Below are 26,856 nucleotides of genomic sequence, written 5' to 3'. Positions count from 1 at the left end.
AAAAAATATTGTTTATTACTTATTTTTTGTGTGGAGTGGCTGTATGTGGAGTGGAATTATGTGGTTGAATTGGAATTGTTAGTTGTGGAATTGGGTGATGTGTAGTGGAATTGTGGCATGGTAAATAAATAGGGGTGAGAGCTGCACAGAATAGATAGAAAAAAAACAAAGGGATCGGTAGTTTGTACATGAAGTGGCGAATGTACTCCAGACAGAGGAGCAGAAAGAGTATGTTAGAAAGAGAAAGAATGGGAGAGCAGGCCATAGACACAGAGGGAGTACCTCAGTATGCAGAGGACACCCCAAGTAATGGAGGAATGCGTGGGTTTGAGGGATGAAAATCTTGAAAACGCACGGAAAATAAACTGCTCAACGACCTGAAGTAAACCACATGAGAGAACCGGGAAGAGTGCACGAGAGAGAGGGAGGGATGAGTGGGAGGGGCACCGGGGGGTAATAAAGAACAAGTTACTTACCTTCGGTAAGAGACACATTAGTTATAGATTCCTTACCTTGTGAATTACCTCCAGGCGCCAGACTGGATCCGGAGAATTTTTTTTATCAGCCGTACCCGTGCGCATCAGTCGGCTCCGCTTTCGTCGTTGGCGTCGTGGTCGTCGGGCTGACGTTGCGGTAGCTACTTAGACGCTGCCCGCGCGGGCGTCAGTTATTTTACACAACATTTCACGCCAGAAGCGCAGAGACATGCAAGACACTGACCACTGGTGCACAAAACTAGGGCCCTGAAAGGGATTCCCTGACCCTATTAGTCAGTTCGCAGAACGGGGAGGATGGGTGGGGCGGTAAGGAATCTATAACTAATCTATGTCTCATACAGATGGAATATGCTACTTACCAGTATGCATCTGTTCTTGGCATGTAGAGCTGCAGATCTATACACTGTGCATAGATCGCCATCTGGTGATGGGCCCGAATGTTTGAAGTTTGTTTTTCCTCTTGGAAAGTCTTTGGGAGTCACGAGGTTGGTGACTCCTCCTCTGGTTAGTATTGCGCATGGGCTTCGGCTCCATCCTCAGATTGTTTTTCGCCAGCAGGGAAAGATGGAGCGTAGTAGTAACAGTAAAGAAACCCATGTGTATTGTATCTAAATAAGATAAGACTTGAACAGATACAGGTAGCCGGGGAGGCGGGTGGGCGTGTATAGATCTGCAGCTCTACATGCCAAGAACAGATGCATACTGGTAAGTAGCATATTCCGTTCGAGGCATATGAGCTGCAGATTATACACTGTGCATAGATTATATAGCAGTACCCAACCCTAGCGGCGACCACCGGCATCCGTTGCAGTTGTCTGAAACAGTGTTTTTAGTACAGCTTGGCCCACACTAGCTTGTTGCTTGGTTTGCACATCTACACAATAATGTTTTGTGAAGGTGTGTGGTGTTGACCATGTTGCTGCTTTGCAGATGTCATCTAGTGGTATGTTCCCTAGGAAAGCCATAGAAGCCCCTATCTTCCTTGTAGAGTGGGCTTTAGGAAGAACCGATAGCGTTCGTTTTGCTTTGTGGTAGAAAATCTGTATGCATTTTACAATCCACCTATCTATCCCTGATTTGGAAATAGGGTTGCCTTTGTGTGGTGGGGAGAAGGAAACAAATAGCGGTTTGGTTTTCCTGAAAGGTTGTGTTCTCTGGATGTAGTAAAGTAAAGCCCTTTTAACATCCAGTGTGTGTAAGGCTCTTTCCGCAACTGTTTGGGGTTGCGAGAAAAAGACTGGTAATTCTAACGACTGGTTTAGATGGAATGGAGAAATGACTCTGGGTAGAAATTTGGGATTGGTGCGGAGTACAACCTTCTTGTGATGCATCTGAAGAAAAGGTTCCTGTATAGTGAGTGCTTGTATTTCACTAACTCTTCTGAGGGAAGTTATGGCCACTAGAAAAGCTGTCTTCCATGTGAGTAATTGCAGCTCGCACTTATGTAATGGTTCGAAAGGGGGTCCCATTAGCCGTGTGAGGACTATATTCAAGTTCCAAACAGGTGAGGGTGGCACTCTGGGTGGAATTACTCTTTTGAGGCCTTCCATAAAGGCTTTGATGGCAGGCACTTTGAAAAGTGAGAGGTGCTGCCTGTTTTGTAAATAGGCAGCAATTGCAGCAAGGTGTAACCGAATGGAGGTTTATGCTAGGTTACACCTTTGTAAATGGAGTAAATAACATATAATGTGTTGTATGGATACATTTAAGGGATTGATTGCGTTGTTGTGGCAGTAAACAACAAATCTTTTCCACTTTGCTGCATAGCACGCCCTAGTAGTAGGGCGTCTAGCTTCCCTGATAATGTTCATGCAATCAGGGGGAAGGTTAAGGTATCCAAATTCTAGGACCTCAGGAGCCAGATCGCAAGGTTGAGTTGAGCTGGGTCCGGGTGCCTGATCTCTCCATGGTTCTGGGTTAGGAGGCATGGGGAGAGGCGTAGCTTTTGGTGTGGTACTACTGAGAGATCCAGCAGTGTGGTGTACCACGGTTGCCCATGTTGGAGCTACTAGGATCAGAGTTAGGGAATGCTGCTGTAGCTTCCGCACCACTAATGGAATTAGTGGGAGAGGTGGAAAAGCGTATGCAAATGTGTTTGACCAGTTCATCCATATCGCATTGCCTTCGGACAATGGGTGCGGATATCTGGCAGTGAAGCTTGGGCATTTTTTGTTTTCGTGGGTGGCGAATAGGTCTATGTGTGGATGCCCCCACTTCTGAAAGAACGGGTGAAGAACTTGTGGGTGAAGTTCCCACTCGTGGATCTGCTGTGTCTGTCTGCTCAGCAGAACTGCCACGGTGTTTTGTACTCCTGGGACGTGTTGGGCTAGGAGAAAAATCTTTTGAGGAATTGCCCATCTCCATATGCTCTGTGCTAACAGAGAGCTGTGGAGAGTGTGTGCCCCCCTTTTGAATGTAGTACATGGCAGTCATGTTGTCTGTGCGAATGAGGACTGCCTTGCCTGAAATCTGCGCCTTGAAATATTTTAGGGCGAGGAAGATCGCCAGTAACTCCAGATGGTTTATGTGGAGTAACTTCTGTTGCGGCGTCCATGTGCCCTGTGCTGTGAGATGTAACAGATGCGCTCCCCAGCCGGAGAGCGATGCATCTGCCGTAAGGATTATTTGTGGGACCGGGTCCAGGAACGGTCGACCTCTGGAAAGGTTTGTGGTGTTCCACCACTGCAGAGAGCGATGGGTGCGACCGTCTACCAACACCAGATCTGTCAGTTGTCCCTGGGCCTGGTTCCACTGGCGCGCCAAGCACTCTTGGAGTGGGCGCATTTGGAGTCTTGCATGGGGCACTATAAAGATGCAAGAGGCTATCCTCCCTGTGAGCTGCATAAACACTCTTGCTGGGAGAGAGTGTTGGGATAGGAATTTTTGACGCAGCGCCTGTATTTTTGCAATCCTGGCAGGGATGGGATAGGCTATGGCCTTTGAGGTGTCTATGGTGGCACCGAGATATTGTTTTGTGTGTGATGGTACCAGGTGGGATTTTTGATGGTTCACCGTGAAGCCTAGCTGGTGAAGTAGCTGGACGGTAGCGGCGGTATGTTGCACACATTGTTGGCAGGACGTGGCTTTTATCAGCCAATCGTCCAGATAGGGGAAGACGTGAATGTGCTGTCTTCTGAGGTGTGCAGCCACTACTGCCAGGCACTTGGTGAACACCCTTGGTGCTGTTACCCCGAACGGGAGCACCTTGAACTGGTAGTGTTGTCCGTCTACCATAAACCTGAGGTACTTTCTGTGAGATTGGTGTACTGGGATGTGAAAGTACGCGTCTTTTAAGTCCAGAGTGGTGAGAAAGTCGTTCTGGGAGAGAAGTGGAAGAACCTGTTGGAGGGTTACCATGTGAAAATGGTCCGAATGAATGTAAGTGTTTAGAGGTCTGAGATCTAAGATAGGTCGTAGGGTCTCGTCTGTCTTTGGAATTAGAAAGTACAGGGAGTAGACCCCTAAATGATGTTGTTTTATGGGGACCTGCTCTATTGCTCCTTTGTGCAGGAGAGAGATCACCTCTTGTGTTAGTAGCGCAGTATGTTCTTGCGACATAGGGCCGTGCCTGGGTGGAATGTTGGGGGGTGTAGATGTTAATTCTAGGCAATACCCTGACTGAATAATTTGTGTCACCCATCTGTCTGAGGTGATTGTTTCCCAGACGTGAAGGAAATGTCATAGTCTGCCTCTGACCGGAGTGGAATGGTCTGGAGGGAGCGGGGGAAAGTCATTGGGCAGGAGGTGTGGCAGAGCGGGCGGTTTTTGTTTTGCCTCTGCCCTTATTATTATTGCCTCTGTATCCGCCTCTTTGATAACCCTTCGTGAAGGTAGACTGAGGAGGGGATTTATAGGACGTGGATGCACTGTCCGAGGAGTAGCCTTTGCCCGTGCCCCGAAAGGAAGAACGGCGAAAGGAGCGCCTGGGAGTCTGTGTTTGTAGGGCTCCCATAGATTTCGCCGTGTCTGTAGCTTTTTTCATTTTTTCCAGGGCTTCATCTACTTTAGGGCCAAATAGATGATCTTGGTCGAATGGGTGATTTAGTATAGAGGCTTGAACCTCTGGTTTAAACCCTGAAACCCTGAGCCAGGCATGGCGACGGAGAAGGACACTGGTGTTTATGGCCCTGGAGGCTGTATCTGCTGCATCTAGGGCACATCGTATCGAGGTATTGGTTATTGTTTTTCCCTCTTGAATAAGTTCATTAGCCCTAGTCTTGTACTTTTCAGGGAGATGGTGCATGATGGTCTCTAGCTCATCATAGTGCGCCCGGTCGTATCGGGCCAACAGTGCTTGCGTATTGGCAATACGCCATATATTGGCCGCTTGTGACGCAGTGCGCTTCCCTGACGCATCTAGGAGCTTGGACTCTTTGTCAGGTGGGGGCGGCTCGCCTGACGCCTGAGAATTTGAGCGCTTCCTGGCTGTAGATACCACTAGGGAATCTAATGGTGCAGGGCCTTTAATGTAAGAAGGGTCTGTAGGGGCGGCTTTGTATTTCTTTTCTATCCGAGGGTTTAGGACCCTGGCCCTGACTGGGTCTTTAAAAACCTCGGGGGCATGTTTAATTACGCCCTTTAACATAGGTAGAATGGCAGTGGACCTATGTGTATCGTCAAAGGTCTCTAGGAGGAAGTCCTCCTCCACTGGGTCGGTATGTAACTCCACCCCGTGGTAGTGTGCCGTCCGTTGTAACAAGTGGTGAAAACCCAAGGAATCTTCAGGAGGGGATAGCCTAGATGGATAAAGGTCATCCTGTGGGACATCTGGGATGTCCGGATTGTTATAATCATCCCAATGGTCTGGAGATCCAGTAGGGGTGGGATCTTGTGGCACATCTGCTGGATCATAGTAAGTGTCCCCCAAATCGTCTGGGACAGGAGACAAGGTGGGGGAACGATGAGGTGGAGTGGGTGGAGGAGGTAGAGGAGGTGGGGAAGGCACCCTGAAAGGAGAGGTAGCAATGCCCTTTCTCTTTGGAGGTGAAGACAATGTCAAATGTCCGGTCTTTGGATCCTTGGTGAGGGTTTTTTGCAAAGGATCCGGTGTGAAGAGCTCCTGTGACACTGGTTGTTCGGTCGGCGCCGAAGGTTTCGGGGCCGACGGCTTTTTAGGTTTGTCGAAGCCGTGCTTCCTGGGAACCTCCGTTTTTTTGGTCGGTGCCGAAGAAGGTTTCGGCACGGGAGTGTCGGTGCCGAGGGTCTTATGATGTTTGGTCGGCGCCGGAGGAGCAGGTTTCGGCACCGAAGACTTCGGTGCCGGGTTCGGTGTGGAGGTGGATGCCGATTTTTTCTTCGGTGCCGAAGGGTGTTTCTCGGCACCGGTGGCCGGCTGGCTCGAGCCCGAACTGCCGGAAGGCTTAGAAGGCTTCTTTACCGGGCCCGAAGGTGGGGTGTGAGAAGCAATGTCCGGTCTTGCCTAGGCCCGGAGGCGAAGGTGTGACCGAAGCCTCCTTCCGGTATCGGCGTGGGAGGGGGAATTGTACTCCCGACCCGCTGCGCCGGGGTGATGTCCTCCACATCTGAGTCGTCGGCCTCTGAAGCGCTGACGAGGTCGTCGTCCTCCTGTTCGATGTCCTGCTGTCCCGGAGCTTCGACGTCGTCCCCGAAGATGTCGACTGGAGCGGAGGTCGAGGAGTGCGCCATGTTGCGCCTAGCCCGTCGATCTCGAATGGTCTTTTTTGAGCGAAAAGACTTGCAGGCGGGACAGTCTCGGGCCTCGTGTTCTGGGGAGAGGCAGAGGTTGCACACCTCATGGAGATCGGTGTGGGGAAACTTGGACCCACATCGAGGGCACTTCTTTAAGGGAGTTCTTTCCATCAGCCGAGACCGGAGCCGGAATAGGCCCGAAGACCGCCGTCTACCACCGGAATCGAAAAAGTGCCGAAGAGAAGATGAGTAAGATGATTTAGGTCTTTGAAGAAGCTCGATGAGCGAGGATTTGTGCGTCGATCGGTGAACTGGGAAGTTCGGAACCGGAGCGCGAAGTATTACATCCGAGCCCGATGGCGGAAAAAACAATCTAAGGATGGAGCCGAAGCCCATGCGCAATACTAACCAGAGGAGGAGTCACCAACCTCGTGACTCCCAAAGACTTTCCAAGAGGAAAAACAAACTGCAAACATCCGGGCCCAACACCAGATGGCGATCTATGCACTGTGTATAATCTGCAGCTCATATGCCTCGAACATATTGTTACCGAAGATAAGTAACTTGTTCATCTGAAAGAGACAATTAGTTATAGATTCCTTACCCAGTGAATAGATACCCCAGCAATACCAACCCCGGAGCAGGGTCTGCGAACCAAGTTCAAACCGGAAAGTCCTGGAAAACAGAACGGCCAAAGAAGCTTTGTCTCTGGACTTGACTGTCCAGGCAGTAGTGTTTTGTGAACGTGTGCAGAGATGCTCACGTAGCTGCCTGACAGATGTCATTGAGGGGGAACTCCCCGTCCCAAAGCAGTGGTAGCTGCCAGCACCCCGGTGGAATGGGCGCGCAATCCCACTGGAGGCTCTATCTTTGCCAAAGAGTAGCGAGCTTTGATGCACAAAACGATCCACCTGCAGATGGTACGTTTGTACACGGTCTGACCTTTTTTGGTACCCACTTAGCCAACAAAGAGCTGGTCATCCACCAGGAATTGCTTGGTGCAATCCAAATAAAATGAAAGCGCAGATCGAGACGGTGGAGCCTCTCTTCTTCCTTAGAAGTATGCGAAGGCGGCAAAAAGGTGAGCAAAATGATGGTTTGACCAATGTGGAAAGAACTACCTTGGGAAGGAAAGAAGATCTGGTTCTGAGGACGACCTTGTCCGGATGAACAGCCAGAAAAGGAGGCTTTGAAGAAAGAGCTTGGAGCTCACTCACCCTACAAGCAGAGGTGATGGCAATCAGAAAGGCAGTCTTTAAATTAAGAAGTCTGAGAGGCAGTCCAAAGGGAGCACACTTAAGGTAAGTAAGAACCAAGTTCAAGTCCCACTGAGGCATTATGAAGGGAACAGGAGGAAAAAGAGGAGTAATGCCCCTAAGGAAGCGATTTACAACAGGGGATTTGAAACGAGAAGGCTGATCAGGGAGTCTAAGAAAGGCTGAAATGGCTGAGAGGTAGCCCTTCAGAGTGTCCAGAGCAGAGCCCTGCTGGGCCAAAGACAGGAGGAACAAGAGAACCTCAGAAAGGGGTGCAGAAAGGGGATCAGCAGCCTTTGCTGTGCACCATGCCACCAATTTGTTTCATCTGCAGGCATATACTGTCTTACTGGAGGGACATCTGGCTGCCAAGATAACATCACAGACTTCAGGAGGAAGGTCCGATGCTGTCAATTGTCACCACTCAATCCCCACGCAAGGAGGTGGAGGCTAAACAGGTTCGGGTGGAGGACTGTCACCCGCTGTTGCAACAGAAGATCCTCCAGAAGACGCAGTTGGATCGGATAACAGTTTGGGATACCAGACTCTTCGTGCCCAATCTAGAGCCACAAGGATGGTTTGGCCCAGTCACGCCTGATCTTCAGCACGCTGGGCAAAATTGGTGTAGGCTGAAAGGCGTATACAAGACCGCAACTCCACTGGGGACGAAAAGCGCCGCCTAGCGAGTGCCGCCTTTGAAATTCCAACGCGCAAAATTGCTGACATTGCGCGTTCTCTTCCGTGGCGAATAGATCTAACCAAGGCTCGTCCCACTGCTGAAAGAGACCTCGCGCCACCTCCGAGTGAAGACTCCATTCGAGATCCATCATGCATCTGCGGCGGAGTTAGTCTGCCCTGGTGTTCAGCGAACCTGCCAGGTGTTGAACCACCAGGGATATGCCGGATGTTCCACCCATGTCCCGAGACGGAGAGCCTCTTGACATAGGGTCCACGACCCCACCCCACCCTGGTTGTTGCTGTACCACATGGCGGTGGTGTTGTCCACGAACACCTGCACTACTCTTACCCAGACAGACGGAAGGAATGCTTTTAGTGCAAGCCGGATCGCCCAAAGCTCCAGAAGGTTGATGTGGAGCCTGTCACTACTGTGAAGTCTGGTTGGGGAAGGGAGAGGGATCTGCCGTTGACCCAATCCTGGTTCATAAGCCACCATTGCAATTGACGTGCAGTGCCCTCCAAGATCTGAACGCAATCGGACAAATTCCCCTGGTGCTGAGCCCAGTGGAACTATAGGTCCACTGCAGAGCCCGCATATTACACCTGGAATGATCTACCAGCAGAACGCAGGAGGCCAGGAGGCCCAGCAGCCTCAGGGTCATTCTGACCAAAACCCAGGATAAAGGCTGAAAGATCGGAATCACAGCTCGAATATCTCAGACTCGCTGCTCAGGAGGATAGACCCGAAACTGCATCGTGTCCAGAACCACTCCGATGAAAAGGAACTTCTGAGAGGGAGTCATTTGTGACTTTGGCACGTTCATAGTCAACCCCAGCGAGTGCAGGAGGTCCGCGGTAGTCTGGAGGTGGGAAAACTACTCCCTGGGGCGAGTCTGCCTTCAACAGCCAGTCGTCGAGATGGGGGGGGGGGGGGGGGAACGACTGGAACCCCGGATCTGCGCAGATGAGCTGCGACCACAGCCATCTCTTCGTGAACACCCGAGGGGCGCTGGTAAGGCCAAAGGGGAGCACGGCAAACAAAGTGCTCGTGGCCCACTGTGAACCGCAGGTAACGCCGGTGGTCCGGCAGACGGGGATGTGAAAGTAAGTGTCCTGCAAGTCCAACACTACCATCCAGTCTCCATGGTCGAGGACAGACTGAACCTGAGCTAGCGCCAACATTTTGAACTCCTCCTTATGGAGGAAGCGGTTGATGTTCCTGAGATCCAAGATAGGATGCAGGCCTTTGTCCTTCTTGGGCACTAGAAAGTAGTGGGAACAGCAACCACGACCTACTTCTGGGGTAGGAACTTGCTCAATGGCTCCCTTGGCTAAGAGAGCTGTAACTTCCTGTTGGTGAAGGGCCAGATGATCCTCCATGGCCAGGGGGGTAGTCTAAAAGGGGAGGGAGTAGCCCCTTCGGACTATCTGCAAAACCTACCTGCCCGACATGATGGTGCACCAGTGGGGGAAGTGATGGCAAATCCTGCCGCCCACTGAGATTGGTGGCCTTGAAAGGTCGGACTAGGAGGATTTGTAGGCTGCTGTAGAGGGGGCGGTGGTGGACTGGCCCGCTCGCTTGCTCTTAGACCCAAGGCAGGGAGTCCCACATTCCCGGCCACGCAGGGGCTGAACAGTTTGCGCTGGCTTGTGGCTCTGGGTGGAATGTGGTGGGGCACCCCTTCCGTAGCTGCGAAAGGGGCGAAAAGCAGACTGTGCCAGGCGGGTGGGGGAGAGGTCGAAGGACTTGGCCGTAGCCCGAGAGTCCTTGAAGAGCTCTAGCTTTCTCGCCGGACAGGCGACGGCCATCAAAGGGCATGTCCATAAGAGTAGCCTGAACATACCCGGAAAAACCAGTCGACCTCAGCTAGACGGAGAGTCAAAGGGCTAGCGACGTTGAAATCGTCCTGCCTAGCGAGTCGGCGGTGTTCAGTCCACATCTTATGGTAAACTTGGCTGTGTTTCTCCCCTCAGCTACTGCTCGGGAGAGCATGGCCCGGGTCTGCTCCGGGCACTGGGACAGCACCTTTGCCACCGTATTCCGCACAGAGTGGGTGTAACGGCCGAACAGACATGTGGTGTTAACCGACCTCAGTCCCAAGCTGGAGGAATAAAACATCTTCTCAAGATGGTCCAGCTTTCTGGATTCTCTATCAGGTGGAGCGTTAGGGAATGCGCCTTTGGATGTCAAGGTTTGGACCACCAAGCTCTCAGGGGTGAGGTGTTGGGATAGGAAAGTGGGGTCGCACAGAGCCGGACGGTGGCGTCGGGCAATCTTCCTATCCACAAGAGCCCCTGTGTTGGGCCTGGAACAGGCGCCCAAAAGGATGTTAGTCAGAGCTTCATTAAACGGCAGCAGGGGCTCCGAAGAGCTCGCTGCCGGTTGAAGCACCTCTGTCAGGAGGTTAGTCCTGACCGCCACCGTAAGTAGCTCGAGGTTGAGAGCCTCACCGCCCTACGCAACACCACTGCGTAAGAAGCTCCCTCCTCCGTAGCCACGGTAGGAGGAGACAACATGCCAAGGTCTGGGGAGGTATCCAGACCACTGGCATCCCTCAACTCCTCTCTCCAGTCCGGATCATACTCCAACTGGTCAGTTAAAGGGTCTCCAGACCCCTCCCAGTCCTCCTCGCCCTACTCTGGTTGCCAATCTGGCCTGAAAGAACCAGGGTGGAACAGGGGTACAAAAGTACCTGTTGGCGCCAGATCCCACATCGGTCGACGTCGGTCCGACTCCGTGTCCAAGTCGAGTGGAGGCTGGGGTCAACGCCGGCTGGGGACACAATCTGCGTCAGCTGCGGGCATGGTGCCGGTGGAATTGGCGCCTGTGTTATGAGGTTGACCGGCGCAGATCCAGGCCTGGATCCAAGGGCCCCCAGCAGTGTCCGCGGGGCCTGAAGGCGCGCCAGCAGAGTCCGACTGCCCAGAGATGGCATGCATCGCTTCGTAAAAACTTCGAAGCTGGGTAGGGGTCGCTCCGGGTCCCGGAAAGGGAGGGAAGCTCGGAGCCGACCCTTCAGACTCCGCACACTTAGCCGCAGGAGGGGCGCCACCGACATCCCTCGTCGCGTCAGCTGACAGACGGGGAGAAGTTGAAGAGCAACAATGGTTCTTCGACTTCTTCTTGTGCTTCAACTTACCTGAGGAGTGCGAGGACTTCGAAGACGAGCGGTGGTGGCTCCGCAACCGGTCCTTCGACCTCCTGCGTGACCGGAACCTCGAACGGAGTGGATTCCAGGGCCTCATGAAGCTTTCGGGACTGCTCCAGCAAAGAATTTGAATTCATGGTCCGGCAGTCGGAACACAACTTGGGGTCGTGGTCGCGTTCCAGGCACCACAGGCACACGCAGTGCGGATCCGTCACCGACATCAGTTTTCGTCAGGAACCGCAAGCCTTGAAAAACGGGCATCCCTAACGTGCACCAGGCGTAGAAGACTCAAAAACAGTGTCGACAAAAGTTGTCAAAAGAGTCAGTTAAAAAGTGACTGGAGGTACCGCTCTCTCCGGATCTGCGCTTGCTAACTTCAGCGCATGAGGGCGGCGTCTTCGTAGCTACCGTGACGACGCCCCGGCGACCACGACGCCAACTACAAACATGGAGTCAACCGACGCCACCTTTCGACGCGCAGGGGAACTGTTGACGAACAAATTCTCCGGATACAGTCTCACGCCTGCAGGCAATTCACAAAGTAAGGAATCTATAACTAATTTGTCTCTTTCAGATATGAATATTAATGAGCTGGATATCAATAACACTTGTTATTGACAATATAACGAAGCTGCAAGATGTGGCAACAGGCACAGTGTATGAACAAATATTGAAAAAGTCAGGTTCCAAAGATGCAGTGCTATTCTGAACCAGAACATTTGTAAACTTGTTCTGTTAACTTTCATAATTATTTAAGATTTGGACTAAAGAAATAAGTATGTGCCTTAAACTACATGAATAGAACTGAGATTGACAGGAAAAAGATGAAAATACATCAACAGTTACACACGAGTATTTCTCTTACAGCACGATTAATCAGCGATTGATAACCAAAAGAGTAGGTACATAATAACAGCCTTTATAGAGTGCGTAGAGAGGCTGCTACCTATTTTGGGAAGGGTAGCAAATATGGATTAAAAATAAATATTAACATGATCATATGCAAAGTAGCGCTTTCAGAAATATCGAGCAGAGAAAAATTCTGACAAAGGGGACGTTGCTTTCAAGTGCTGTCCCCCCTCACCATGCTGTCCCCCCTCACCTTTACACTTAAGCGAACAGGATTTCAGACAGGGAGGGTTAATTCCAAACATGTGCGGCTAAATTAAAGTAGCCTTCCAAATGAGGGTCAGTCGAAAGCTGGGGACTAGAGGACCATATATAGGAGGTACTACCAAAACGAAAGGGCTGAGAGAAGGCTCAAAGAACTGCCATGCTGGTAGTTCTATGAGCCTTCTCGGAGGCCACCGAGTGTGGTGTGCCAGGAGTCGATGTGTGATCACTGATGGCTAATACTTTAATTGATAGATATGAAGTTATTAAAAAAAAAAATCTGAATACTATCTACGAAATTCATATTTAAGATGTCATTGTAAACAGGAAGAGGACGAGGCATTACAGCTAGAGCAGCAGATTTTGGAACTGGGGGAACCTGATTAGAGTCCCAGCTTAGGTCAACATCCTTCGATTTTGGGAACATCATTTAATGTCCCCGTGGCGGGAAATTAATTTGACCTTATGTAAATTAAACGCTGCTCGTGTACAGTACTCCAATGCAGTTGAGCAGAGTTGACTCTATAAAACTCCAAATAAATTAAATATCTAACAATAAATTAAACAATAAAAAATACCAGTGTAATTTTCAGATGTCTTATCCTTCTCACTGTAACCACAGACCATGGTGGCTACAGGGCCAGGGACGAACAAGGATTTGTCATCACCTGCCCATTTAAGGTACTGACAGACAGACATCAAATATGAAGGCCTTTTTCTATCAGTCGCGGTTAAAATGGTTGCAAAACACACAAAAATCATGGAAAGCAGTCTTGAGCACTTCTGTCCGATTGTTTCCCATTACCTTAAACTTTCTCCGTCCGTAATGTGAGGAATGACCATACGTTTTGCTATTCCGGCCTGACATAATATATGCCATAAACTTCATGCAGAAAAGAGGAAATGCAACAATGGTCGCTCACAGCACCCTGGGCTATCTAAATACATTTGTATTGCCATGAAGGACATTTGTAGTGAAGCCTTATGGCCTTAGACTCTGTTTCACGAAACAATGAATAGGCGCATGCTCAGTTGTGTCTGCCAGGAAAGGGGTCTGACAAACTGAAAAAACAAAATGGAGGTGGGGCAGAATGTGAAAAACAAACATGAATGTATTCAAAACAGCAACAGAATTTCCCCACGCTTTTCTGTAGCCTCCTACCTGCTTGACTCAGCGCTCGCTCTCTTGTCCGGTGTAGTGGAATAAGGCTGCAGAGCAGCCCTGCCTACTTCAGAAAAGGTAACCTTTGCTTTAGCAAGCAGAAGCATGCTGAGCCACTGCTAGGAAGGCACTCACCTCTCTGGGTAAGGTGACATTCAGAAAGAGTCTCAAAGTGCTTAACAGTTATGTTTGATTATCCTGCAGTGATCTCTATTTGAAGTGACAGTCTCAAGATATCAACTTAATGCTAAACAAAGGAGAACAAGTGCAAGGATGCAAACGTTTGGGAACACGAGAGCATTCCGGCAGCACGTGCTGCAGTAGGGGGAGGGGATCATCTGTGCAGCGCAGGCTGTTATACAAAGAAAGCTGTCCCAAACATCACACACAAGCTTCATTAAAACAGTGAATACATGAAAAAAAAGAGTGCACCAACACAAAGGGAAAAGGCCTCCAGAGAAAGGATACCCATAATAGGCCAACACTCCAGAGGAGGAGCAAGATACAAGAAGGTGAGACAGATAAGGACACTTTACTATAGAAAAGCAAGCTTTTAGGAACGACACACACAAACAAATTGACAGCAAGAGGAGGAATCAAAGCCCACACAAAGGTTGTCTGAGCAAGACCACGCATGCACTGCCTAATGCGAGACCTATTTAAAGAAAAACAGTAAATGTAGCTATGCAGGGTGCAGCCTTATAGGTTAAACACAGAAAATGTTACTTAACCTGTAAGCATCAGTTTGTAGTGTGGAGTATTGTGATTCACATGCTCTGCATGTTCTACCATTTAATGTTGAGCTCGGATGTTGCAAGGTTTTTTTTTGTTCAAAGTAGTCTTTTAAGTCACAGGTTGCCTTGGGACTCCTCCCTCAGCTGAGAATGCCCATGGGCACTGACTATTGTTAGACTGTTCAAGTACAGAGTGGTGAGCATCAATAGTAGGGTGACCACGCACATAGTGTGTGTAAGGGTTAAATATTAAAGACATGTGCATGAAAAATAGACAAACGGTGAGATGGGTGGGTGCATGTAAATGTATAGCACTAAACGCTACAAACAGATGTTTACAAGGCAAGTAACATTTTCTCTTTATAGCATATGTGGCTGTAGGTACACATGCTCTGCATAGACTATAAAGCAGTACTCCTCCAATATGGTGTTAACCGATGAGACAGATGTCTGAAATAAAATTCTTTAACCCGTATGCCAACCTTCAGCATGCTGATGGGCTAGAATATCCACACGACAGTGTTTAGTAAAGGTGGGTGTGGTTGACCATGTAGCTGCTTTACAAAGGTCAGCTAGGAGAATGTGTCCTAAAAAAGGCCATTATTACACCTTTTTAAACAAGCACCGTGGGCCCTAAAAGGCACAGGCAGCATTCTTTTGGCTTTATGGGTGCAGGTCTGGACGCATTTAATAATCTACCTAGCTATTCCAGCTTTAGAGATTGGGTGACCTTTATGAGATTTAGCACAGCCTACAAAGAATTACTGAGTTTTACGAAAAGGTTAAGTTCTGTCAACGTTCTAAAATAGGTGCACCTACTAAAATCACATTTCTGTTCATTAGTATATTCTGACGTTTCACCCATATTGGAGTCGAATTGTTTCTCTGTATATTATAAATACGCACAATATGATATAATCTGTAATTTTTTAAACATAACTTACTTCCCAGACCGGGGCAGGGAGACCCATGGTGGAATAACAGTCTTAAATCCTTCCACAAAAGCTTTAACAACTGGAATTCTAATAAATGGGTGTTACCTATTCAGCTTATATGCACCTATCACAGCCAGGGGAAGGTGTAAGGAAGAGTAAGCTTACCCTGATGTTTGAATGAGCAGCAGGTAACAAATATCCTAAACAGTAGGTTTGAGGGGGTTCACCTTTTTTGAAATGCAGCAGTGTACAAACGTTTTCTACTTTGCTGCATAACAAGTTTATGTAGTAGGCCTCTCAAGATAGTCATATATTCCGAAGGTAAACTGAGATAGCCAAACTCTAAGACTTCAGATTCCCAATTGCTTGATTGAGCTGTTTGGGTGCCCAATTCTCACGAATTTCTGCGTAAGAAGATCTGGCATGCTGGGGAGCTTCTCATGCGGGCTCACTGACATTTCGAGCAGTGTAAAACCTGAAACGGTTAATTACATGTAGAAGTAGTTTTGCAGCTCGAAGCCTCTCTAGATGCACATAATGTGCATTATTCCACCATCTAGTGGTTGTAAAGTGGGAATGGTCTATTTATTTATTTTTTTCCCAAGAGTGTCGCCGACCATTTGGTAGGCTATCCCTCCTCTATAGGAAATCGTCAGATGTACAATCTGGAAGTTCCTTTGTGTGGTTGCCATTTTATGATTACTTTTTATCCAGCATCATTATGTATGTAGATTGTTTCCCTTGTGCTATTACAAGCTGTACTCTCCTCCCCGTTGCAAATGTCCACACTCAATTTCTCGCAGAGGCGGGAGAGTTGCATGTGAATCCAGAAAGTCTTAAAGCTGCAAAATTACTCCTGGAGGTAACCATTAACTTTCGCAGTGTGAATCTTTCAGGATTCCCTTGATGTGCACAGATTATGTAGCAGTGTTATCTCGTCCAGTCAGAGGTTGGCCAGAGAACGAGTCTGTTTGTAAACAAATGTTTGAATGCTTTTTGTCACAACATAGCTTCCTTGCTTGATTGATAATACAGTAATGTTTGGTGAAGGAATGCACAGAGGACCATATGTCAGGAATGCAAATGCTTAAGACATTAGCTAAGAAAGCCAGCGTTACTCCCTTCTTTCTTGTGGAGTGCACCCTTGGACTTTCCTCTAACATTACTTCTGATGCTATGTGACACTGTTGCACTGCACGAATTATCCACCTTGCTATGGTTCCCTCTGTCACTATTAACCCTTTTGTTATTGATGTGAAAGAGATGAAGAACTTACCACTCTTCCTAGTTGGTTTTGTTTACTGCATGTAATACATCACCTTTCTCCTAGTGTGTAGGGTGGTTTCTGCCTGAAACTTTGGGTACTGGAAGAAACCAGGGAGTTGTATTGTTTGGCTGATATAGAAACGTGATACAACCTATAGCAGGAAGTTAAGGTTGCTTCTCATAACTATCCTGTCCATGTCAGTTTTAAGGTATGGTTTCTGCACCCTTAGTGCCTGCAGTTCACTCACTGGGTGTATGTGTATGAGTTCAAAAGGTGGTTCCATCAGTTGTGTGAATACCAGATTGAGGTTCCATGTGGGAGCGAGCACTACTCTATGCAATGCTATTCTTTTGCTCCTTCCAGAAAACTTTTGACCACTGGTGTCAGGAAAACAAATTCTATCACACCCCTCCTGTACGCCACAGTAGCCATTAGGTGTACCTTCAGTGTGGTCCACCGCTACGTGTTTTTAGTTAAACGTATCTATGTTGTCTTGACGTCCTGCCCTCGGTTTTATGTTGGGTGATGTATTTAACAGTTCTATGCAATATCGTGTCAGATGGAGTTGATTATCCATTTGGTGGAAATGCTTTGTCGTGCTCTGAGGAATCCTCCAACTCTGCCCCGTATAGGTTTTTAGTGGTAGGGATGGTGTGTTGCTGAGTCACTTGTTGATGTGTTCAGATCCTCTCGGTACTGCTCCTTTTCTACGTGCATGCACACAGAAGGGCTGCTGCGTTGTTGTGTAATGCCAGTGTTGATGTGCTGTGGCTTGGCTGCTTAGCAAATAAAAAGGCATGGGATGTTGATGGCTGTGAACCACCACAGGAAGAGATTGTCGAACGATTGGGTAGGTCCACCTCTTAATTGCCCTCTAAATGTAGTACACTTGTAGGGAAGCTGGCTCGCTATGTAGTGAACCAAAAGGAGGTACACCGTGCAGAGAGTCCAGGTATCCCTTATTGGTTTACAGAGGCACAAGTAAAAATCCCAAATGCTATCTTTTGTGGTACTGTGGGCAGCAGTTTCCATTTCAACACCAAAAACTTTGTGATGGAGTAAGTACTTTTTGAGTTCGCGATTTTTACAGGCAAGTAAAATGTTCACTTTACGCAGCAATGCTTTCCTATGGGGAAAAAAGGCATATACTGCATACAGTTACTTGCAATAGGTTTCCGGGAAGGGGGGGGGTTCCCTTCAGGACATAAGGTGGTAGGAGGGCCAAGGTCCAAAGAAACACCAGCAATCAGTCTTTACCTACTCTGGAGCTTCAGCGAACAGAGGTGCTGGTCGGGTTGATAGCTTTGCCTGCTATAATGACAGGAGAGTGGGGCACCTAGAAACAGGCTACAGTGGGGGACCTGAGAACAAGTCCAGGAGCTCCCAACGGAAGGCTCGGTTCATGACAGTCCTGGGAGCAAGGAAGCACAGTTGGTTCCCAAGAACCCGGGCTGGGGCACTCAGTTGCAGAGCGGGTAGGTTAGCTGGGTTTGTGCATCACAGGTGCTAATGGTTGTCGGTCTCTCTGGTTGAGGAGACAAAAACAGGGCAGCTAGGCCACTCTTGAAATAGGTCTCCGAGGTACTGACATCCCTCAACTGCTGCTCGATCTTGGAGGCTGGCTTAGACTCAAACCAGTTTTGGTTGCTGCAAGGAGTCAGGAACCCTGGGCACTGCTGCTGTGTGGCTCCGGATGGTCCTGGCGTCTTCTCACTTGGTGGGGAGACAGATCAGACCTTCCAGACACGGTGACCTCATCTTGGGCAGCTGCTGTGTCAGTGAAACCAGGGGGAGGCAGAACAGTGGACAAGGCATTGCTGCTTGGTGGCTGCAAGCGAGTAGCTCCTCTACTACAAGGGAGATTACTGGCGGGGGCGTGGCTTGGCGCGCAAACGAAATGGCCGCGAGTGAGTGAGTCTCCAGCCGATCGGTGCCGTTATCCTGGCACCTTCTCCTGACTGGGCTATTGCTGCGCCTCGGAAATTGGTGGGGGCCAAGCTTGAGACTCCCCAGGCATAGCAGTGCAAAATCTGAGGGCCGCCGCTGCTGAGAGTTCCAGCGACGCTGGGAAACGTCTGTGACCAGAGAACGCAGCAAGCGATGCGAGTGCAGCGGCTGGCTGCGCCAACAAATTGAGTCCGCGGCTTGCCACGAGGACCCACGGTCGCGGTGGCTGTGGTGCTGGGGGCGCGTGCGACTGGTCGCGGCTGGCGCCTCTCTATGTGGCGCTTTGGAAGCAAGACCTGTCTGGACTTAAGGCTGGAGGCGAGACACACATTGAAGATTGCCCGGACACGGCCCGGTCTCTCTCGCGGAGGAACAGCGGAGCTGGTGAGGATCTGTAGGCGGCGCTGAGGAAGGGGCAGCCCCGTGGGGTGATCCCGGCCGTAGACCAGTGAGGTGCTGTGGGGGCCTATCCCTGACACCCGGCACGTTATGGGGATAATAGGGTGGTGACACCCCCCTGGAAGGTACACCAGGGCAGTGGCGGACCGGGAGATTTGGAGTTGCGGACAGGGACGACTCACGCTGGAGAGGCCTACCTGACTGCGCACTACTTTGGGCCCCCGAGAATAGCGCGAAATCTGGCAAATGCGCTGGTGCGATGTTGGGCGAACTGCAAAGGCGGAGGCAAAGGCTGTGAAGGTGGTGCTTGGACTATGTGCCCGCAGTAGCCACTGGAGTGAGGTGGCGATGACACGGCTGCTGTCACGTGGTGTGACATACAGAGACCCGGAGCCGGCGATCATCTGGTATGGAGACCGGACGCTGTTGACATTGGGGACCACCCGGGAGGAGTTGGCTGTGGAGCTCCGGTGATGGGGCTGTGGCGCTGGTCAGTGGCAGACGGTGACGCAACTGTGGTGGCTGCGGGATACACTGTCGGAGGCCAACCGGTCCGGGTTTTGGGGAGATGCCGATGCATATGCCGGGGCTGAAGAAGGACGGCCGCTGAGACAGTCAAAGACACTGAGTGAGTAGTGGCTGGCGGCTACTGCGGCCCTGTTGAGTCAGGGAGTGACGAGAAGTGCGCCCCCTCCCCGGAGCAGATCTTGACTTCCCATTCTGAGAGTCCCATACCCGCAGTGTGGCAGATAGCCGGAGGCAGGGGTCCTTCGCAAGGGTAGTTATCCACGGGTGTCTGGACCGGACTGGCCGCCTGGCAATACGGCCTACAGTAGATGCCTACAGCACAGCAACTGCTTATGGGCCGGCTCCGGAACGCGACGCGGGACGGACAGACGCCGACCCCAAATTCGGCCCGTGTGGTGGAGAATAGTGATGGAGGTGTGACGCCGCAGGCAGGGGTGCTGGCGGCGAAACTAGACACGGTGCTTGCTGCGGTGGAGCGGATCGGATCCACACTGGAACAGACGAAAGCCTCTCTAGAGGCCCGCATAGACAAGGTCACGGTAGACTTCACCCTCCTTCATGCGGACCACCGCAAGCTGGTGGACACGGTGGCCCAACAGCGGCAGACCCTTCAGGAGGTCCAGCCAGTAGCAAACACCCACACTGCCACTCTGCAGGACCTCATAGATCGCCTCCATGTCCTGGAGGATAGGGTAGAGGCTGCGGAAGGGCGCTCCTGACGCAGCAATATTCGTGTGGCGGGTCTGTCGGAGGGCGAAGGAGGACACCAGGCGGAGCAGTACGTTGAGGAATGGCTGCGAACTCTGCTTGGTCCCCCAGAAGCTCTCCCCACAATTTGTGGTGGAAAGAGCCCACAGAGTACCTGCACAGAGGCCCAGGCCGGGTGCCCGACCTCGCCCCTTCTTGTTTAAGCTTCTCAACAACCGCGACAGAGATGCGGAGCTCCACGAAACCAGGAGGATGGGCACCATTACCGTAGGAGGTGGACAGGTGCTCCTTTTCCCGGACTACACGGCAGTGGTACAGAAGCGGCGGAGCAACTACCTGGTGGTGAAGCGCCGCCTGCGCGAACTAGAAATCTCCTACTCCCTGCTGTTTCCATCGCGCCTCCGAGTGGTCACAAAAGAGGGAACCCGCTTCTTCGATGCCCCATTGGAGGTGTGGGATTGGTTGGAGGAGACTGGACGCGGTGGTGGGCAGCGACCGCCAGATTCGGGGCCTGACACACATCGATGGAGACGACCTAGACAGAGGAGAGGGAGAGGGCCCCGTGGGGATGGGGAGGGGGGCTTCGGGGTAGCCCCCAGTCCGGAACGGACGCGCCTGGAACGTCAGGGAGCGCTGGCAGCAGTAGCAACACTCAGATCTCCGATTGGCCAGAGAGATGTGAACACACATGCACAAAATGACCCGGAGACCAGTTGCCCGTCATCGCCATCCACGGTGCTCTCTGATGATCAGGTGATGCCACTAGTGACTCCTCAGACTTCTGACCACATCGTGTGAGCTGTAGGTGAGGCAAAGACTGTCTGCTGCTATGCTCCTTTCCTGCAGACCGGTGCTGAGAACTGGTGTCCGCTGGCTGAAGACTCTCAACCCTGTCATGCATAATGCGGTGGGAGGGGGGGCGGGTGTCTGGCTTGTGAGCTGGTGTGCATTGATGGGAGTGGTGGAGAAAGAAGGGGCCAGGGGAGTCTCCCCCAAGGAGGGTGGGAGGACATATTTGGTGAACTCTGCGCCCGGGGATTTGAGCAGCGTATGTTCTAGTTCCCCGCCACCCGAGGCTGAGCCCCAGTTGTAAAGGACACTTACACTGCGCAAGCGTAGGCACCACGGTCTGGGAGCAATGTACGGCAGCCAACGCCACGTACTACCCCTGCTAGCCATCATTGGGCGTATTTGTACTTAATAAGCGTTCGCTTGAAGTTTGGACGAACACTAGAAGGGGGGGGGGTTTGCCCTGGCAGTTATAATGGCCTCATTATTGAGTTCACAGACATGGTTTCATGTAATTGTTTCGTTGTTTAGTTGGTTCTTTATGCAGCGCTCTGGCTCAACTTATGGGGGCCCTACCCTCAGAGCCGGTCGTGATCCCCCATGCCCCACCAAACATGCAGAATATGGAATATGACAGATACAAATGGCCGACACAACTGTAATCACATGGAACGTCCGAGGAATGCACACGCCAGTGCGTAGATACTCTGTATTCGCCTACCTTCAGAGACACAAAGCGGCCATAGCCCTCCTTCAAGAGACACACATGACACCGAGGGAAATAGACCGGCTGCGCGCTCGTTGGAGGGGACAGGTATTTGGCACCACTTGCTCGGCACATGCTAGGGGCACATTGGTCTGGGTGAGGGCGGGCACCCCGTTCGCCTGTCTAGAGACATTGGTTGATCCAGCCGGGAGATCACCTTAGTGCACGGGCGCCTTGACGGACAGCAGGTGCTGCTGGGCTCACTGTATGCACCGAATGTCGAGCAGTCTTCCTTTCTGGATAGTCTGTCCACGGTGCTGGCACCATATGCAGGTATGCCCTGGCTCTTGGGAGGGGACTTTAATTCGGTACTCGACGTGCAGCTTGATCGCTCCTTCCCGCCTCTCCGTGGTGCACAGGTGGGCTCCAACGCGCAGGCTTTGGCTAACTGGATGTCGTGCTGGGCTCTACTTGATGTGTGGCGCAACCTGCACCCGGACGACCGCGTATACTCTTATTACTCAGCAGTGCACGACCTCCATGTTCGCTTGGACAGGGTGGTGGGCTCCCACTCAGTGCTTCCTTTGGTGGTCCGTGCTGAATATCTGGGCCGGACGTGTTCAGATCACAACCAACTCATGTTGGGACTCCGGCGGAGGCTTGACAGACCCCCGGTCCTTATGTGGCGTCTCCAATCGGTGGCGCTGGAGGATATGGAATTTCGCGCCTCCTTAGGCACTGCAATTGAGCAGCTTTTCGACCTCAACGAAGGCACCACAAGCAGTGAGTTACTGGAATGGGATGCCCATAAGGTATGCATGAGGGGGCATTGTTTGGGCGCGACACGGAACACCCGCAAACAACTCGCTAGTTCCCTTGCTGAACTGGAGTCACGCCTTCTCTCGTGCGAACTACATGGGGAGGGCAACGGTCGAGATTCGGACCGCTTACTGGGGCTTCGGGTGCACCATGCTGAACTACTGGAACGCCTGCGATGCCACAACTATGCGGCCCACTCGGCTCGCGTTCATGCTGCATCGGATAGGGCGGGAAAGCTGTTGGCCTGGCTGATTCGGCAGGAGATGGCCAGCACTCCGATAGGAGCCATATGCAGGCCCGACGGATCGTTGGTATACACACAATGGGAGATTCATCAGGCGTTGACGGTGCATTATACGCAATTATACTGTTCGACGGGAGCCCGACAAGCGCGCGAGTTAGATCAGTTTTTGGAAGCAGCTGGCTTAGCCGCGGTCCCGAGGGAACACCATGAGTCTCTTGAATGCCCCCTCACCGTAGATGAGATTAGGGATGCGATCTCCTCTCTGGCTACAGGGAAGGCGCCGGACCCGGATGGGCTCCTGGCGGAATACTACAAAGCCTATAGGGAAACGTTGATTCCCAAGATGCACACCCTTTATCTGGCTGCCCTTGAGGAAGGTGCTCTGCCTGAGTCAATGCGTGAAGCATATCTGATTTCGCTGCCTAAGCCTGGGCGGGACCCCACTCAGCTGGCATCCTACCGCCCACTGGCCCTCCTCAACACAGATTACAAAATCCTGGCGAAAGCATTAGCGGAGCTTTTGACACGCTGGTACATGGGGACCAGAATGGTTTTGTGCCCAGACGCAGTACCTCTCTTAACCTGCGGCGATTTTTTCGTGTAGCAACGGACAGTGTCCAGCGATGGCCCAGGGCGGGATGTCTAGTTCTGGACCTTGAAAAAGCCTTCGACTGTCTGGAGTGGGGGTACCTGGTGGCGACGCTGTCCCACTTTGGGTTGGGCCTCGGCTTTCTTCAGCTTGCAGCCCTGCTATATAAAAGAGTCCCACGGTGAGAGTAAAAACCGGGCCGTACATATCTGATGCCATTCCAGTCGGACGCGGCAATAGGCAGGGGTGTCCACTGTCTCCCCTCCTGTTCGCACTCGCGATAGAGCCGCTGGCGGCTTTGCTTCGCAAAGAGCTAGCTAGCGGTATCCCACTAGGCGATACGACGCATCAGGTGTCCCTATATGCGGATGACCTGCTGGTATTTATCAGGGACGTGTCTGGTATCCCTGTTGAACTGGAGCGTATCCTGTGCAAATTTGAGGAGCTCTCGGGGCTCAGAGTGAATGCCGCCAAATTCTGTCTTTATGCGTTCGGGGCCGACACCCGAGATCCTGGTTATCGTCTTGCGGGAGTACAGGAACAGTGGCAGCCGGATACTTTCCGCTATCTGGGCGTCCAGGTGTACCGCCAGCCAACGGATCTGCTTGAGGGTAATCTGGGGACAGCTGTAACTGCGATTAGGGCTCAGATGAAGTTCTGAGGTACGCTTCCCCTGTCGGTCACAGGACGAATAGCACTGGTAAAGATGGTGGTTCTGCCCCGTCTCCTGTACTACTTCGCCAACCTGCCTCTCTATGTCCCGGCGTCTTTTTTCACGGGTCTGACGCGATCCCTTCGAGACTTCATATGGGGCGCGGCACGGCACAGGGTTGCTTTACCCAAACTGTATCTTCCTGTGGGTCAGGGAGGACTCGCAATGCCATGTTTCGAACATTACTACCTGGCAGCACAGCTGCAGTGGATAGCTCGCTGGTTGGCGGCCAGAGGCCGTGAGGACACGGCGATGGCGGCATGCCCCCCCTCTTTCGTTGGCTGACTTACTCGAGCTCTTCCACCCAGCTGCGGGAGTGGCGAGGCCTGCGCCGATGCGGTGGCGTATAAATGTTACCGTCGGTGTCTCCGTCTCACCCGGTCCACGATTCCCTATGCACCGGCCATCCCGTTGGAGGGCTCCCCTAGTGGACGAGGGGTGCTCCGGGCCCCGGAACTAGAGGACTGGAATGTGGCGGATGTCCACACCCTGGGGGATCTATACAGTGATTGGACTCTCCTGTTATTCTCCACTCTAGCGGAGGGGACGGAACTGGCTCCGGGCCAGTTTCTTCGACACCGGGCTCTGATGGAGACGCTGAAGGAGCGTTGGGGAGACCTACGGGAGAAACCGGAGCAACATTTAGTGGTGCAGTACTTACAGGTGATGGGAAGGGGGAGGCACCTGGTTAAGTGGTTTGCGGCTGCACTGCGCACGCACGCTGCGTTCAGCTTGGTGTCGTTGCGTGAGAAGTGGGAGGTAGACTTTGACCGCCCCTTGACCGACAGAGTGGGAGAGGGTACTCCAGGGCCCGAGGAGAGTTCCTAGGAACACGCGCTTTCGCCAGATCCAATTTTTCATCTTGCATAGGGCGTACCTCACGCCCGCGTCTATTAACAGATACTGCCATCGTGTGGACGCCTCCTGCCCCCGTTGTGCGGAGCTAGATGTAGGTCGGATTCATATGCTATGGGGCTGCCCCACGCTGAGCGCCTACTGGCAGGCAGTGCAGGGAGCGCTCTGCGAGTGCACGGGACGCGATATCCCCTTTGAATGGTCAACCTATTTACTGCACCTTTTTCACAGAACGCCCTCCACAAAAGTCACCTCTAGATTCATAGATCTGGGGATAGTGGTGGCGATACGGCTTCTTACTAAGCGCTGGAAGGCGGACGCCCCCCCCACACGCGAAGGCATGGCGCGGATCCTTTCTGGTCTGGGCAAAGGCGGAAGGGGTAGCCCTCCGGAGGGAGGAAACATTGGGGCTCCGGTCGACGCCCATAGCGTCCCAGTGGGAGGAGCTGTTGCAATCTATGCTGCAAATGGGAATGGCTATCTCAGAAGACAATAGGGGGTAATCAAGTGAAGCTGCGCTCACTGGCACAGCGATGGCCTGCCGGACAGGGTTCCGTGACACATGGTACCATAGCGTTGGTCACGATGGCAAGGCACAGAACATCTTCCACCACGATAGGTGCGATAGCTTCTGCAGAGGGATACGAGGCCTGAGAGGAGGGGACACGATGGGAAACGGGTCGAGGACACTTGGACTAATGATGGGCGCTGCTGCAGTTGTTTCCTTTTTTAGTTCTGTGGTGGGGGAGACGGTTTTCCCCGATAATGTAGTTTGGTTGTGGATAATGGAACTTGCGATCTGTTTATGGGACTATCAGTGGAAATTGACAGCGCCAACAATGCGTATACCCTGCAGCCCATCATACAGGATACGACATCAAGGTGCAGAGGGGTACTGCGGCCGCAATCGCAATTATGGAGGCCTTCACCGCAAGGGAGAACCGAGGGTCGCCACTGTAATACAATCCCTGCATGTTAACACGAACATTGATTATGCGCCACTTGTAACAGTACACTATGCTATTTTATAATGTAATGTACAATTTCTGAATAATCAATAAACAGATTTCTAAAATAAAACAAGGGAGATTGCTCGAAGTGCTGGCAGTCAACCGGGGTTCTTAGCAAATGCACAGTGGCAGAACGAGTCTGTCGCGACTGTCAGGAGAGGGGCAGGTAGGCAGAATTTGATGCCAAAAAGTCTGCAGCTGGTCCTCAGTTCTCGCTTCTTCACTCTTTTTCCTCTTCTTTTGTCAGTCAAAACTGAGTTCCTGGTGTCATAGGTGCCACCAAAATACTTAATGTATTGGGCTATTTATCTTTGGGGTGCTTCCACCCCCCCCCCCCCCCCCACGATCACTTCCTGTGGGGAGTGGGCCTCACCCAGGGTATCTAATTTCACCAAAACCAAGATGGTGGAATTCTACTGTATGTTCACTTCAGGTAGCACACCTTAGGAGTGTAACTTGTCTGAAAGTGGACACACCTTCTGACTAGCAACTTTTCCCGCCTGTCTTGGTGCCAAATGGGCCCTGGGCAGGGGGTGGTATTTCCCCAGTCTGGGGGGCAGCCAGGGTCGCATATCAAACGCATCAGAGGCCTTTCAAGCCTCTTGCCTTGATATGCCGATTACTAGCCATCCTGCTTGGTGGAGGTTAACACCCCTGGCCACAGTAGCCTTTTATTCTGACCTCCGAGTGCACGGGCTCCCACCTCCAGGGGGTAAGAAATGAGTCTGTAGTTGCAGGCTGGTCAACACCAGTCACCCAGCACACTAGAGAATAGTAGATTTTCAGGGGTCACCTCTAAGGTGCCCTCTGGGTGCATGTCATAATAAATCTAGAAATGGCATCTGTACAGATTTATTAAGACGAGGTGTTTGATACCAAATACAATAGGTTTCAGTGAAGTAATCATGTAGCTGGGGAACTTTTAATGACCAGTGAGTGCCCAGTGCATGTACTCAATATACCTTCCCTGCTCATTTGTACTATCTAGCAATGAGACTAGAGAGCACAGGGGAATAGCTACTCAAGCACATATGTCCTCACATGTAATATAATGCACCCTTCCTTAGGGCTGTAAGGCCTGCTGTAGGTGTGACTTACAGATATTGCATG

General features: G+C 51.5%; 1 protein-coding gene across 1 annotated transcript in view; it reads right to left on the bottom strand.

Annotated features, from left to right (window-relative positions):
• Positions 1-26,856, bottom strand: part of ARID2 (AT-rich interaction domain 2) — a 1,055,333-nt gene that overhangs the window by 826,353 nt on the left and 202,124 nt on the right. The gene's annotated exons all lie outside the window — the stretch shown is intronic.

The sequence above is a fragment of the Triturus cristatus genome, chromosome 4_1 (genome assembly GCF_964204655.1).
Source record: "Triturus cristatus chromosome 4_1, aTriCri1.1, whole genome shotgun sequence".
NCBI classification, from domain to species: Eukaryota; Metazoa; Chordata; class Amphibia; order Caudata; family Salamandridae; genus Triturus; species Triturus cristatus.
The sequence above is the reverse complement of the archived record's forward strand: the minus strand, read 5'-3'. Positions and strand labels throughout refer to the sequence as shown.